The 16,684-nt window shown below is 40.0% G+C and overlaps 1 long non-coding RNA gene across 1 annotated transcript; it reads left to right on the top strand.

The window, feature by feature from the left end:
* Positions 1-206: 206 nt before the first annotated feature.
* Positions 207-14,813, top strand: LOC125392304 (uncharacterized). Its single transcript, XR_007229457.3, has 3 exons — positions 207-552; positions 6,354-6,472; positions 12,659-14,813. It is a non-coding gene; the product is annotated as an uncharacterized LOC125392304 (long non-coding RNA).
* Positions 14,814-16,684: the final 1,871 nt, after the last annotated feature.

Raw genomic sequence — 16,684 nt, 5'->3', positions numbered from 1 at the left:
GCAACCTTTGCCTAAGGTTTTATGTCAAACACTGTGTCTTGTGTCTATCAAAGGAACAGTAAAGTTAAGAAGAGTAGTTTTGAAGGAAAATGCTTGACCAACACACAGGATTAACAAAAGGGATTCAAGGTCAGCTGTGCCCTTGGCTTTGGACTGTCGTAGTCCTAGCATGGTTTAGGAGCTGATTGCAGTGTGGAGACTATGAGAAGATAGTTAAACTTCACTTGTGTTCTCAAGAAGTTAATCAGCAATCAAAGCACTTTACCAAGATTGAGCTGTGTCCTGAATCCCAAGAGATTTACTTCTAGAGGGAGGTGTTAGCCAATGAAGGTGAAACCTTTGAATGGGGTAAGTGTCCATTAGATGGCTGGACTTGTGTGCCGCTCCCCCAGATGAGAAGGAAGAGGAATGACACCATCTATGAGGAAAGCCACTGACTCTGGAGCTATGAGAAATAAATGTTGGAGCTTAGAAGCCGCATGGACGTGGCATTCTGTCATGGCAGTGAGGACAGACTGCCACAGTCCTTCAGGGGACATGCAGTGAGATCAGGTGAGTGGCTGACTGAGCCAGCCTCTGAGCAGACGATGGGGCTGAGTTTATTGAGACATTGACATGGCCAGTCTTGAACTACATATATATGGCCAATGTGAAGATTTACTCCAGGTAAAACAGATAATATTATATGGTTCTGATTCTGATATAGAACACATCTTTGTTCTTTTCTCATTAACTCATACAAATTCAACCTAACTCCAGAGGAATCAAACCTGGAAAGTCAACCTCAAGTTAGTGTTGGTGGGACTGTGTTGGGGGTACTATCTGCCTTCTCTTGATAGAGTTGCTTGTCCCGATGACCACAATCTTCAGCACCAGGGTGCCCAGAAGTAGACTTTTTCCAAGCTGGAAATAGTGTTGTTTGCCCTCAGACTCAGACACATCCAGCTACTCCTTCCGACCCCAATCCTTGGTTCATTCTCTTCTCTCTTTTTTCTGCATTCTTTCTTCCATTCCCAGAAGCCCTGGACTGAAACCAGAATGCCCTGACATCAGAATCTTTCTTCAGGATCTTTCATGTTCCTGCCTATGGCTAAAAGACCCCTAACCCTAAATGCTAGACTCAGATTGATGGCAGCCTCTTCCTGTCTCTCCCAGATTCCACACTGTTGGCTGCTGTGTCCTACACGCTTGGGTCCCTGGCCTGTGTTTCCTTTCCAGTTCTCCTTATTTTTAAGACACCATGAGTTTTGCCTCCTTGTCTTTGTTCTTGAAGGAACAGTTAGAATCAAAAAGTTAAAAAATGAATCAGAAAAAAGGTGAGGTGTGTTCTCTAGTTACTGGAAAGACTTACAGGGGAAATTGTTGGAGTCAGGTAATCTTAGGAAAAAGTCATGGCCAACTTTCCACTACTGGTAACTGAGACTTATGGAATCTGAGTATTCAGGAACAAGGCTATTTACATTACAGTTTGGGAGGAATGCACTGTGGCACTGATGGACTCTTTTTGTGAAAGATAGCCATAGGAGGTGCATCAGATGGCGCATCAAGGACACTTCTGGCAGTTTTAGTTAATAATTGGTATTTACAAGTGGCTTTTAGAATGCAGCCTTTGCATATATTTAATTGAAGAAGAGAGGCCTTCCGTTTGGGAATTCTGAAATCGATACTTGTTGGATTTGCGTGTATCTCGAGGTCACACGGAGGCAGTTCTGTGGAGCTTATGGGTGAGCTTAGCCTGTGTTTCACAGACCTGCAGAATCCTCTTTCCCAGGGTTATGAAAATGCAATTTTCTGCCTCACTCGTTGCGTTCATTTCAACACTCAAAAGCACATTTAGGGGTTACATTGGGTCTTTCTATTGATTGCACTGTGGACTTTTCTAGAAACAACACTGAAATACATTAATGAAGTCCCAGAAGTACTATCACATCTTGTGAGCACTGTTTGAGCCAAGTAGTAAATGTGACTTGGGTTTGAACTCAGCATTAGTGTCTGATTATATTATAGCTAATGATATAATTTATATAATTAGATACATTCATAGGCAGATGGTTTAAAGGCAAAACTAAGGTTTTAAGAAGGATATGGCTGTATTATTAGTTCCACGTTCCATGCAAACGCTCAGACATTTCAACAAGACATTTTAACAGCTGTCATGAGACAAAGGACAATGCCTCTGGTTTCATCTCATCAGTCACTGCCATTGTCCCCTTTACACAGAATCCCCCATCTGTACCAGTAGAGTCGAACAGGAATTCACTTGAGGTTCAGAAGATGTGACTAGATCATAAATATCAAGAACCAAATGTAACACTGTTACTGATGAAGCACTTTAAAATAACTCATAAAACTTTATTGTCAGAACAAAAGAGATGGCTCAACAGTTAAGAACACTGGCTGCTACTCGTCCAGAGGATCTGGGTTCAAATCCCAGTATCCACACGGCATCTCGCAACTGTCTATAGCTCCAGTTTCAGAGGTGTCTGGTGTCCACTTCTAACCTCCAAGGCAACAGGCACCCAAATAAACACCCATCTGCACAGAATTTTTAATTTTAAAAGGATTTGATTTTTGAAATATATCCACAACTACATTTTGGGTAATAATGTAAAAATTCCAAATTTTTCAAGAACATGACAAATCATGAATAAGAGTTACCTCATAAAAGTGTTTGTTTCACATAGAAGGCTGAAATCAAGACGATCTTTCTTCTGTGACTGAAGACTGGTACAATGGTTTCAAAGCATTTAAAAATTGGGTACTCTAATTTTTCCTTTGCTTTTGACAACAAATGTTTGAGCAGTAAAAAAAATACTACAAAAATGCCACCATCCTTGAGCAGCTAAGTGTATAAAGACCATCCAGGTTTTTTGAGACAAGTGGGTCTTTAGCCTTTGTGACTTGGCTTCATCTTGATGTGACCATTGGCTTCTTGGGTTTTATCAGAACTTAGTGTACACTTGGCCAGTCGCAAAGGGAGATCAGTAATGAGGGGCCCCTAAAGCACCGATGCAGGCAATTGATACAGTCATTGCTACAGGATGATTGACAGGCTAGAAGTTGAGCAGTGCTGAGCAGCGTGAGAGGGCCAGATCAGACAGTATAAGTTGCGGGAATGATAGGTGGAATGGGAAATCATGTCCTCAAATGTCGAAGCTGTCATTTGTCTTCAGAAGAAGTCCATATGTCTGTCAGAGTGGGTGGCCCACGTTGTGGAGGAAAGACACCATTCAAGAGACATGATCACCCCAACATTTGTTGTAACATCTATTGTAACAGTTGCTGGGCAGAAAGGTTAGACGTGACATTTTGGAATCCATGAAGAATAGCATCTTTGGTATGGAGTCTCTGGGTGGATGTTAATATGGTGAACAGTTAGGGCCACTATCAGATTCATCAAGAATAACTTACATGGTGAGCTAAAGAAACTGTGAATGAGCATGTAAGGTTGGAGTGGCATGGCCATATGGGTCAGGCTCAAAAATGGCTGTCTTCTCCTGGCCCAAGTGTGAATGTTGACAGTGTGTGTAAGTGTCAGTGTTGATGAACTATTGACCAGTGTGCATGAGAACTAGCAACCACAGCTTCCTTTTCCTGGACTTAGACGCGCTAATCCCTCCCCAATGAAGTTCATAATAAAAGCACTGCAGTTCTGGGTCATATTGTGTAGTTGATATTGCCCCAGCCGAGTGAGTACAGTCTACCCACCCCAGCTTTCCAGTATGTGTTTCTGTGTGTCTGTTCTTTTTTCATTTCTTGACCCCAACAAGTTTCCAGGACTAACCCAGACAGGACAGATGAACTTACTTATTGAAGAATTATCTAGAATCAGTTTCTTTCTTTCTTTTTTTTATAAAGTTCTTTTTTTCCTTATTTATTTATTTATTTATAAGAATTTCCACTTCCTCCCCTCCTCCCAATACCCTCCCGCTCCCCCCACTCCCTCTCCAATCCCAAGAGCAGTCAGGGTTTCCTGCCCTGTGGGAAGTCCAAGTTCCTCCCCCCTCCCTCCAGGTCCAGGAAGGTGAGCATCCAAACAGACCAGGATCCCAAAAAGCCAATACATGCAGACGAAACAAGACCGAGTGCCATTGTCAATGGCTTCTCAGTCTTCATTTGGACCTTGGGGGCTCAGTCAGCCCCCATGTCAGCCACATTCAGAGAATCCGGTTTGATCACATGCTCGTTCAGTCCCAGTCCAGCTGGCCTTGGTGAGCTCTCATTCGATCAGTCCCCTTGTATCAGTGGGTAAACGCATCCTTCGCGGTCCTGACTTCCTTTTTCATGTTCTCCCTCCTTCTGCTCTTCATTTGGACCTTGGGGGCTCAGTCCAGTGCTCCAATGTGGGTCTCCGTCTCTATCTCCATCCATCATCAAATGAAGGTTCCCTCTGGTTCTGCCTTCCTTGCTCACGTTCTCCCTCCATCTGCTTCTCATTTGGACCTAGGGAGTTAAGTCCAGCGTTCCAATGTGTGTCTCTGTCTCTATCTCCATCTATCGCCAGATACAGGTTCTATGGTGACGTGCAAAATATTCATCAGTCTGGTTATGGGCCAAGGCCAGTTCAGTCACCCTCTCTGCTGCCCAGGGAACAATCTGGGGACCTCTCCTTGGGCCTGGGAACCCCTCCAGAATCAAGTCTCTTGCAAATCCTAAAATGGCTCCCTTAGTTGAGATATAAACTTCCCTGCTCCCATAACCATCCTTCCTCCCTCCCCCCTCCCATTCCCCCAAGCCATCCCCAATCCTCCTCCTCTCCCCTCTCCCTAACCATGTCCCCTTACTTCCACCCCCCCTGCCGTGTACCCAAGTTTGCCTGGCAATCTTGTCTACTTCTAATATCCAGGAGGATAACTATATGATTTTCTTCAGGTTCACCTTCTTATTTAGCTTCTCTAGGATAACGAATTATAGACTCAAAGACCTTTAACTATGGCTAGAATCCACTTATGAGTGAGTACATACCATATTCCTCTTTTTGAGTCTGGGTTACCTCACTCAGTAAAGCGTTTTCTATTTCCATCCATTTGCATGCAAAATTCAAGATGCCATTGTTTTTTACCACTGAGTAAAACTCTAATGTGTATATGTTCCACACCTTCTTTAACCATTCGTGTCTTGGAGTGAAGGGAGGATTTTGTAGACACAGTGCTCATATATTAAGTTCTCAAAAATGTATTAAATTGCAATCTAACAACCATGAAGAATGTCTAATACCATAGACCTCGATGATACGTTGTAGGAAAATACAAGGAAAATAAGTTGTGCTTGAGGACAACCGAAAGGCAGGGGGACAGCACTGTGCATGTTGGTGTGAGAAGGGTCTTTTGGGACTGGGTTGCCAGTAGTACCATGGAGATATTGACAGGACAAGATTTTATAGTTTACAGTGTGTTAGAGAAAAGCAAGACTATTTACACAGGTACAAAGACTCCAACCCTGTGCCATCTCCACACTGTTCACTCCCGTAACATTCAAAATATGTCATAAAGCTGCTACTCCCCAAGAGTTAGAACTATGACAAGAAGGTGGCATAAACTTGCTAACACATTCATCAACATTTCAAAACATTGGAAATTTTACAGTAGTAGATTCATCCGTTACACAGTAAGTGTCAGAACATGCCATATTCTAGGACTGCAGCTGGCATTGGCCATGCAGAACGGTAAGGTGGAGAGTGTCTAATTCCTGTCCCAGAAGCTGACAACAACAACATCAGACTTTTGTACACCCTGGGAGAGATGGACAAACTCTGAAATAATTAAAACATGCTCTAATGAGTGTCAAGGTTTAGTTTGACATGCTCAATGAACAACAGGAATGAATGACTTCAGGCATTTAAGGAGGAGGAAGGTGAGATTTTTGTAGGGCAATTGGTAAGAGTTCAGTCTTGAATAACAAAGTGAAGTAACCATTAGGAAGAGGTTGAAGACAGTTCCTGGAAGATAATCCATATTAAGAATTGAATTAGGTATTGTGTGTCCTACAGAGATAGCTTGGTGGTGAAGAACACACTCTTCTCTCATGGAGGACCCACGTCCAGTTTCTAGCACCTCACAACTTCCTAACTCCTGCTCTAGGGGAAGTCATGCCCTTTTCCGGCCTCCATAGGCGCCTGAACTCACCTACACATGCCTACAATCGGAGTTACACAATTAGAGATAGTAAAAATAAATCTTTGAAAGAAAGTTATGGAGAAATAAAAAGAAAGTTCTGGTTTGGGCATAGTATTAATCAATATTAATGCTATTAAGATCTGAGATCAAAATAAAATCTGTTCTTAACATATAGGATAAATAAATAACTTTCTGTAATGTCACCACAGATTATGAAGGTTTGTGGTTTGTTTACAGAAGTCAAAGCTGTTGGAGGACTGACACTGGCTTCTCTGGAGCTGATGTCGTCCGCATTCAATCCTGGATGTCGTCTGTACACAATCCAGCATGTATGCAGCTGTGGTTGACATTCTAAGGTAAATCTGCTCTCACTTAGATACATAACCAGAAAAGGTGGTTTTATTTCAGCCCTATTAAATAATAATAAATATTATTTGAATTTTTCAATTGAGAATTTCATACATGTTTTGAACAAGTCCAGCCCCATTCTCTGGTTCATTTCTTCTGTGAATATTTTTCTTAAATATTACACCAGAACTCAACAACAGCAGCTTCTTGAAGCTTATCTCATAAAGACAATATCAACAAGGTCTTATTCTGCTGTCCCATCTGTGTTTGTCCATCTTAGACTTTGAGTAGATCCTTGGCCCACATTCAACTACGGTAATTTGGAAAAGTTTGAGTTTTGCCTATCTTAAAGTTCACGCCATTCATTAGACATTGCTGGAAATGGCATTTATTAAGGAACACCATAGTCTCACCACACATCCAAGAAATACTGAGAAGTATCTAAGCTCATATCAATTGGTACCTGTTTTAAAAATTCCTGAATTTCCCTTGAATGTTAAGTTTTCATTGTTAGAAATAAGTATAGTCAGTTACTTTTCTTTAAGAAGAACTATATAGATTAGTCTGTAGAATATGGCAGGCAGATAGCCAGATCCAAATACTTACTGAGGTTCAAGGTCTAGTGAGGTGGCTCAGTAGGTGACAGGGCTTACCATGAAGCCTAACAACCTGAGTTCAAGCCTTGGAACCTGTGTAAAGGTAGAAGGAGAGAACCTACTACACTAAATTGTCCTGTGACCACCACACAAAGACACAGTGGCATGCATGCCACCCCACAGGTAGTAAATAAATTTAGTGGGTTATTACTCTATGTTTGGTTTGCTTCCAAAAGTGCCTTGCCAGCATCAGAAGTTTATATACATCCCACCTCACCAATGATATGTATATATGGGATGATAGCATTGAGATTTAATAAATGAACTCATTTTGCCTCTTTGCCAATATTATTTTGAAAGGTGAAGTACTCTAAGTATGCACAGGGAACTGCCTCAGTTTTCTTGTTCACTTGTGAGTCTTGTGGGGACTATTCACCCAGCTTCCTTCCCCCTAGCTTGAGGCTGTACTCTCAGCATGTTTGTGGTCTATCTACCATGGAGACCACATTTCTACTTAAACTTTTTCACCTGAGCAAGATTTAAGACACCATTGGCTCACTTGGCTCAAAATTAGTAACCACTTTTGGTCGCCATTATTCCAGTCAAATTCAGTAGACACATGCTATCCTCCTGATGGTTCCTTCAGACAGTGAGAGTAGGAGGGGATTATTCCTTTAAAAAATGCCCCTTCTGTGGTCTCGTTCCTACCTCAGGTAACCTCAATTCAGAAAACAGTAAGAGCCCAGTAGAAATGCTTCCTAATTTCAGCGTGAAGCTTTATATCTCATTTTGAAACAAGGAGACAAAAAGTACCCATTATCTACCTGTTTTAGCAGAGTTGAGTGAAAACTGAAATATGCTGTCATTTTACTATTAAGTAATTTATAAATTGCTATCTCTTCATAAAATTTTTTGAAAATCAGTTATCATGTGAACAAGGTACCTTCTTTAGTTTGGGATTACATGAAGTTTTATATACATGTCTTCATCAACACATTATCAGCTAGAGGAAGTTTGCATGAAAGGCTAACAGTGTCTTGCCTCTGAGACGATGATTTGTAAGTCAAGTCACCACATGACTCAAGCTGCAACGAGTTCTCAACGCATTGATCAGTCTGTTCCTCTTATGTTCACAGAAGCATATGTGATATAAACTATTTTTAATAATCAGTAAAAGACCACAAATGTTAAGTATATTTTTGAAAGAAGTCAGTTTGCAAAATGACACCAATGAACCACTACAACAGCTATCACATCACAATAACTTTAGGGTGCAGCAGTGGCATGTGTACTTTAGCAGTAACCAACATCTCTATAGATCAGGACTTAAGACCTGGTCAACAAAAGGGACATCATGCCTGAGAGTATACATTTAGCAAGCCAGTCAGGACTAGTGAAGCTATGGATCTTGGAGGTGAACCTGAAGCTACCCATGCACTAAACCAGCATAATCCCAAGCTACATTATAAACATGTGTCTTTACACCAACAGGTAAGTGTAGTCTTCAACCCTCATCAAAAAAATTTGGCTTTGCAACAGACAGAGATCATTACAGAAAACTATGTCATTAAAAATACAGACTCATGGAACCCGGTTCCAGAGATAGGTCTATAACATGACTCCTATGCCTAAGGCTCAGGGATCATTGTGTAAGAGGAGTCAGAAAGATTGTAAAGGTCAGAGAAACAGAGCTTATTTGTGTTTCCTGTGAATGCTTGAAGTTAAACCCATAAACTCTCACTAATATGACCAACTAAGTAGGAGCTGAACAAGGACATCGATAGACATTATAACTTGGATGGGGGAAGCCCAGAGACCTCATTTCTATAGTATTCAAATAACTATAGGCAACAAAGGAATGCTGAGAGCGTGAGAAATAGTCTTTCTCAGAGAAGAGCACACCATATGGTTACCCAATACCATACCAAATGGATAGACCTAAAACATACATACAAGTAACATTATGAAGACTGAACAGGTTGTATTTATACATTTATGAATTATGCATATAAAACCAAACTGAAGTCTTGGATTTGAAAAAGAGTAAGGATCCTTATATGGGAAGGTAGAGAAGAAGGGAAACGATGTAATTATTGTATAATCTCAAAACATAATAAAAACATTAAGATATGTCAGAAATACACACACACACACAAATAACTGCTAAAAGGTTTAATCTTATAGATCAGGACTTAAATCTGATCAGAAAATATTTGGTTGCTCCCATGATATTCATGCCACTATTGCAACAGAAAATATGTCTGGCCAGGCTGGTCATTTCCATAGCTAGCAGCATTCCCATCTGGGAGAGACTGATGACTGTGTCCCTCCTCTAGTAGTGTGTGCAACATCTTCCAAAACTTTGAAAGTTACCCAGGAGGGATGAGGCCTCCAGGTCAATTCCCACTCAAAATACATGATGTGAAATTCTCAAAGAACTACTAAGTATTTAAAAATCAGTTAAAGGTTTATACCATGGGAAAGGGAGATGGCTCTGTATGTAAAGTGCTTGCTCGTGCAAGTAAAGTTCAGGTCCCCAGCATCCATGTAAAATGCCAGGCCTGGGTGGTTGTGGTGTGAGGGGAGATATAAATGGACGCAGGAGGATACCTGAAGTGGTAAGTGATACACTTACCACTGAAGCAGTAGCTTCAATCAAGCTTCAGGCATCCTGAAGGATGGTACCTACACACCTGCACATACACTACTCAGAAGCACACTCAAAGAGAAACTAAATATAGGGGAAAACTCCCTTAGTTCAAGTTGTGAAACACACCGAAATTGCTATACAATCATTTTCAAGACTTGATTATAGCTGAAAGTAAAGTGTTAATAAAATCCAAGTTAGATATAATTGCTGATGATTGAAGTCTTTGAAGCCTGTTTTATCTTTATTAAGGAGAGGTCTAGATGATTTTCTTTTCATAATAATTACACTATTTTATAGTCATAACTTTGTCATAAGTATTTTCATTAGTGGTTACAATCATTATTTTTAGTAAGGGTTCAATGTAGTTCACCCATCACTGCATTATATACGGGATGATAATTCTGACTATATGATGGTATTTTATGTGTACCCTGGCCCTGTTATAACACATTGTATAATATTAAAGAAGTCTTTTACCTTTTCTATATTTTTCTGCCATGGTAAAAAAAAAGAAAAAAGAAAAATATCAGTTAAAGGGGCACTTATTTTTAAAAACCTTGTTTCTGGGCAAGATGTGCTGAAGTGTTTGGAATTCAAAAGATAAGTTTGAAGATCACTAGAGGATTATAAACAACAGGTTGCAAACTAGGAAGATAGCATAACAGGCAAATAGATGATAATTGCTTTTATTGAAAATCTTCAACATAGGACCATGGCAGGAGACTCAAAAAGTAATTCATAAATTACTGTGATAGAATATGCCTATTAATAACCTATGAAATAGAAAACCATTTGCCTTTGAAATTGTTAATGGTGACTATTAATGTAACTGCTGTTAAAAAATCAAAATTCCCACACTAAGGGGGTAGAGAATTGAAGCAGTGATGGCTCTTTATTTACCAAAGTATATGACTGATGTGGGAGTCCCCTTTGTGTTCTGTAATTACCATTAATGAATAAAGAAACTGCCTTAGCCTGTTGATAGGGCAGAACTTAGGTAGGTGGGAAAGACAGAACTGAATGCTGGGAGGAAGAAGGCAGAGTCAGGGAGATGCCATGGATCCACAGCCAGAACTAGACCTGCTGGAGCTTTGCTGGTAGGCCATGACCTCATGATGATATACAGATTAGTAAAAATGGATCGAATTAAGATATAAGAGTTAGCCAATAAGAAACTAGAACTATTGAGTCAGCAGTGATTTAATTAATACAGTTTCTGTGTGGTTATTTCAGGTCTAAGCTAGCTGGTCTTCTGGGATGAACAAATTGGTACCCAATGTGGCTAACTACAGCCACATAAAAACATGAAAAATCTTAAAAATTAATTCTAGACACAAAAGAATAGAGTGAAGCATGGTTTGCTAGCAGCATCTTCTTGGATGAGCTCTGTTTGCTAGAAGCAAGCAGGGGCATGGCTTCTTTAAGAGAGATTTTCCTGATTCAGCCATAGCAGGAAAAAAGGCACCATTTTAAAATGCTGGCTTTCTGGTCTATGCTGCCAGCATGACCACTGGTTCTTTCAGGAGATCGATCATTTGAGTGGAGTTTGGAAGTAAACTGCTGCAGCTTGCTTAATGGTGGCATGGACCCGCTGTGTGTCTAGAGATAGGGCACTGTGCCTGTCTCTCAGAGGCGGTGAGCAGCTCCACCATGCTGGACTGTGCTGAGCAAGCAGGAAGTACCGTATGTACCCTACTAATGGTGCAACTTAAGTTTTTAAGAAGCCCTTAGCATTTTAAGAAGTGCTTTTGGGCAGTAAAGAATTATAGATTCACAATAGGACAGATTCAGACATAAAAGACGTCTAAATGGGTCACAGTGTTCTATAAAGGTACATAGGCTTGGGAGAGAGAAGAAAAAGAGTATAAAGAGTTGAAAAAGAAAAAAAAATGTCTTTAAAGAGACAGAATAAAAGCAGTTATAGATTAAAAAGGGTAAAGATAAACCAGCATGTATATTATAAAGATATCTTGACTTCAGAGTTTGGGTCTAAGGATATGGTGTTTGGAAAAGAGGTTATTCTTTTGTTTTCACAGAGGATGAGAACCCATGGATTGCTTCTAGCCTAATGAGGTTTGATAGACCATGCCCCCTGAAAGGTTGTTGTGAATACCCTCAAAAAATTACTTTGCCTAACTGCTGACTGAGATGAACCTAGCACACAAGATACACCATGAAAGACCTGATTAACAGTGCCCCCAAACAACAGGAAACAATATGAACAGAACTATACCCATATTCCCAAATATTGTTTATAATTGTTCTTTTACATTTAAAGGGGGATATGTTATAGATGTGAATAATTTGCGTGGGTATATGGTGCGGGAGAATTGTCTGTATTCTGTCAATCATATTTTAATAAAACGCTGATTGGCCAGGCAGGCAGTATAGGCGGGAAAGCCAGACAGGAAGTAGAAGTGGAGTAAAGAGACTGGGAGTATTCTGGGACACAGGAAGCCCTCAGCCACTCCTGCGCAGATCACTGAAGAGGCAGCATGTAACTTGCCCAGCTGAGAAAGGTACGGAGCCATGTACTAAAGTAGATAAGGATAATGGGGTAACATAAGTTATAAGAGTTAACAAGAAGCCTGACCTAATGGGCCAATCAGTTTATAACCTGATGTAGACTCTGTGTGATTTTCCTTGGGACTTGCTGGCTTGTTGGGGTACTCGGAGGGATGGAAACCCCAACAAGCCGGCCCCTTCATGTTACAGGTATAGATCTTGGTATATTGATACAAACTTAAGGTCAATCTTGTTGTATGTATATTTCTGCTCTTGATTAAGTATTGTGATTATTTAGTTCATTTAAAAACATGATGTATAATTAAGAAATATAGGTTAATAGAGAGTCATCTATAATTGCCAAGCTTGTAGTCATGTTAGTTAAATTTTCTAGATGTACAGAAATGTAGTTCAAATGGATAGGTATTCTTCAAATCTTTCAGAGACCTTCAGAATATGGCATTTAAAGTATTTTAAGAATTTAGAACTTTTCATGACAACGAGACACGTCTGCTCCTGGCATCACCAATTACTTAGAGAGGAAGATGGGCATCAAAGAGACTCCTTATGGAGTTTGCAGCCATTTGGGCAAGAAACTGCTCTTGCCTAGACTGCTTAACTGGACATTCAGGACCCACAGAGAAATGATTGCTGAACTTGCCTAAAGGTGAGACCATCCTTTGGGGTTCCTGCTTCATGAAAGAGTCTGCTAGACATTCTGCAGGACACAGAAGAAAGTGACTGACAAACTTCCAATATAGGTGGAACTGTCTTGGAAATTTACTGCTTCATGGAAAAATCTGCTGGATACTATGGGCCTGTAGGCTAAAGATGGATGCCCCAACAGTACAAAAAACTTTCGTTGACTATCCAGGCAGCAATATGTCTCTGTGAATTCTAGAGTTTTGGAAGGTGCTTACAATGTACTTCCTGTTTGCTTGGGTAATATTATATCCTTCTAGAGTCTTTGATAGAGTTGAAAAATTTATAGTTATAGTTATAGCTTTCTGTAGTTATGATAAAAATAAAACATATATAAATATTATAACTGTAATTCTTGCGTGATACCTGTTATATGTAATTTTACCATGGTAAAGTTAAAACCTTCCTTTTTATTTAAACCAAAAAGGGGAGATGATGTGGGAGTCCCCTCTGTGTGCTGTAATTACCATTAATGAATAAAGAAACTGCCTTGGCCTGTTGATAGGACAGAACATGGGTAGACAAGAAAGGTGGAACTGAATTCTGGGAGGAAGAAGGCAGAGTCAGAGAGATGCTATAGAGCCACCACCAGAGTCAGATGTGTTGAATCTTTGCTGGTAAGATACAACCTCATGGTGATATGCAGACTAATATAAATGGGTTAAATAAAATATAAGAGTTAGCAAATAAGAAGCTAGAGCTAATGGACCAAGCAGTGATTTAATTAATATAGTTTCTGTGTGGTTATATTGTGACTAGCTAGCTGGGCGTCCTGGATGAACAAGCAGGCCCTCCTGCTTCATATGACATTATTAAACATGTGCACAACCCCTGCCCCATTGCTCAAATATCTAGAGATTTGTACCAAGGAAGTAAGAGAGACTGTGTGCCCATGTATCTATAGAAATCTACAATGCTGTGCCCAGTAAAGCTAAGTTAAAACAAATGTAAGCAATAGTTAGAAATCAGATATACTGTACTTTCTTAGTACGGTATGTCTTCTTTGTCAGCCCAAACAAAATGTCTTGGCCTGGGTAGTTCAGAAAGATGAGAGCTTTATTTGGTTCAAAGAACTAAAGATAAATGTCACTGGCCTCTGTGACACCTTGCAGACAGATGCGGGTGTAGAGGAAGGCACCATTGTGCCTGGCAGAATCTCACAATGAGAAAACCACATGGCCTTACAACAATCCAGGAGGGATTCAGCTGCAGACTCTCTTTTATGATGACTGCTTTTAATGCTGAGGAATAAAGGCCTTAATTTCTTCAGAGGTCTTTTGCCCAGTAGCCTAATTCCCTGGCAGAGCTTCCATCATCTCTAAACATTAAAAGAACAGACACCAAGCGTGAAGTCTGTTGGGGAGCAGACTTGAACATCTGTAAGCCACAGGACCTCCATTCATTAAGCTCACATAGGAAAATTCTTTCATAAGTTGAGTTTATCCATTGTCTGTGTTGTATGGGAGATTCTTCTAGGTATTAACGAACAAGCAAAGCATGGATGACGTAAAGCACCCAAATCCATAAGGTTTATCTTGCCAAGAGTGTGGTAACTTCAACTGACAGGTATTTTGATAAAAGCAAAGCAAGTCACTGAAATAGAATAAAGAAGGTTATAAAAAACTGTTTACAATATGGTCTCATTTTCAAGAATAATTATACATACAGATAAAGCTTATATGTCTGATGGGATTCCTTACCCCCAATTTCTTGGTTCTTGATATTAAAAAATCCATCTATATTTTATTATGCACATTTTAAAATTATTTTTTGCTTCACAGAAAAAATTCTAATAATTGTATTGTATTTATTAGCATCTATTTAATGTGATGAACTATTACAGCTTTGTAAATCTATTGATATAAATTGAAACTTGTGTCTAGTAATAAAATGATTTAAATGATGGTTAGATAAACTGTGTCTTTATTATCTTTTATGTAGTTTAGGAAATATTTGGGGACAATACTAGGTATTCTCTACTTAAAATTGTTACATACCCAGCTTTGTAACAAGTACACAGCAATAAATAAAACAGTGTGTGCATGCTCATGTGTGTGTATGCATGTGTGCATGTGTGCACATGTGTGCATTTCAGTTTAATGCAGTCAGTCTTACTTCTTTCCTCTTTTAGTTTGTTCTCTCTGTTCTCCTTAGCAGACTGTGCAGACCAATATCAACAAAGCAGATTGTGTGTTTTCTCCTCTCCCTTTTCCCCTTACCACATGGATGGTACACTGTAAAATGGACGGGCATAATTGGAAGAAGAGGTGGTACTCAGCAATGTGAGGGTGGATGGAGCCAGAGAGATGCTGATGGTCCTGTTGTAGGCTGAGTGCTACCTTGGTTTGGATCTGGTGTGTTTCCTAAGACCCACAGGTTAGAAGTTGGTGCTTCATGGTGTGTGGAGGTGGAAGACACCTGAGGCAGTGAGATAAGTGGGAGATCTCCTGGCCGCTGGATGGACACTGGGGTCATCCCTTCTGTCTGTCTTTCCTCCTCAGCTGCCACGTAATATGTTCTGCTAAACCTTGTATGATGCTCAGTAACACCACAGTCCCCAAAATGTTGGACTCCCCAATCACAGACCGAGCTTTCCACGCCTGCGAACCAAACTAAGCATTTCTTCCAGAGCTGAGTATCTCATCTCTGTCACTCTAAAGAAAGTGTGATGAGCCTCATGCAAATGTCCCTAGAGCAGACCTGGTCATGATATCAGAGGTTGCACTGGGATTTCTGCTCCTAACTCTGCTACCTGCTCAGGGAGATGCCTTCCACAGAAGGGGAGCAACGCAAGTCTCATTCCAGGGTCTGGCTGAAGTAAGCTGACAGAGACATGAGGTTCCGGAGTCTGCCGTGTTGTGTGAAAATGGACTGAGCAGCCGTGGACATTTCCCATTATTGCTCTCTGGGTTTTGTGGTGATCTATTCACTATGCTCCATCTAAATAAGCCTCCCTCTCCGGCTCTCCTTCTTTCCCCCACACTTTCTCTTTACATTTATGTAAGAGTTGCAAAGACAACTTTTTAAGCAGACATGGGAGGCAGTAGAAGAGTGCATGTGTACATTTCTTTGTGTTGTTTAGACTTTAATGTAACTCACATTATGCTGGGAGGACATCCTTGAAACTTAGTGCTTAAATTGATATGGACCAAATTGATAAGTGACATTTCTGTATAAAAATTTGTGTTTCTCTGCTCATCATTTTGCTAGATTTTACCAGATTAGTTTCATTAGAAATGAGAGCATCGTTTCTCAATTTTATCATAAACAAGTGAACATTTCTTCCCCACATGCATCCACTAGAAGGAAAGCTGTGTCCTCTGCACTTATAGTTTGTCAGATATGGAGTGACCTACTGTTCTTTATTTTATTTACATTTATCTGACTACAAATGAATTTTTCCATTTCATAGATCTGTGACTTTAGTATTTGTGCTTGGGTTAATCACTGCACTTCAGTTTCTTTGTATTATTTTTATGCATTGAAAATTTATAGTCACTATTGTACATTACACCTAATAAGCTATTGCTATCTGTTCAGCCATATTTCCAGCTCACGTGTTTTCCTGTTGACATTTTTCATAATGACTTTTGCTATATAAAGGTTTATATTTTCCTGTAACTCAATATGCCTCTTTTAGCTATGTCAGGGCTTCAAATTGTGGTTAAAATAGGGATATCTTTGACTCTTATTTCCTGTCTACTAATATTTTTGTAATCATTAACTCTCTTTCAACATTCAGCAATCTTCATCCATGTAAAATCGAC

Source organism: Myodes glareolus, chromosome 1 (assembly GCF_982192425.1).
Source record: "Myodes glareolus chromosome 1, mMyoGla1.1, whole genome shotgun sequence".
Classification (NCBI taxonomy): domain Eukaryota; kingdom Metazoa; phylum Chordata; class Mammalia; order Rodentia; family Cricetidae; genus Myodes; species Myodes glareolus.
This window is presented reverse-complemented; position numbering and strand designations above follow the sequence as displayed.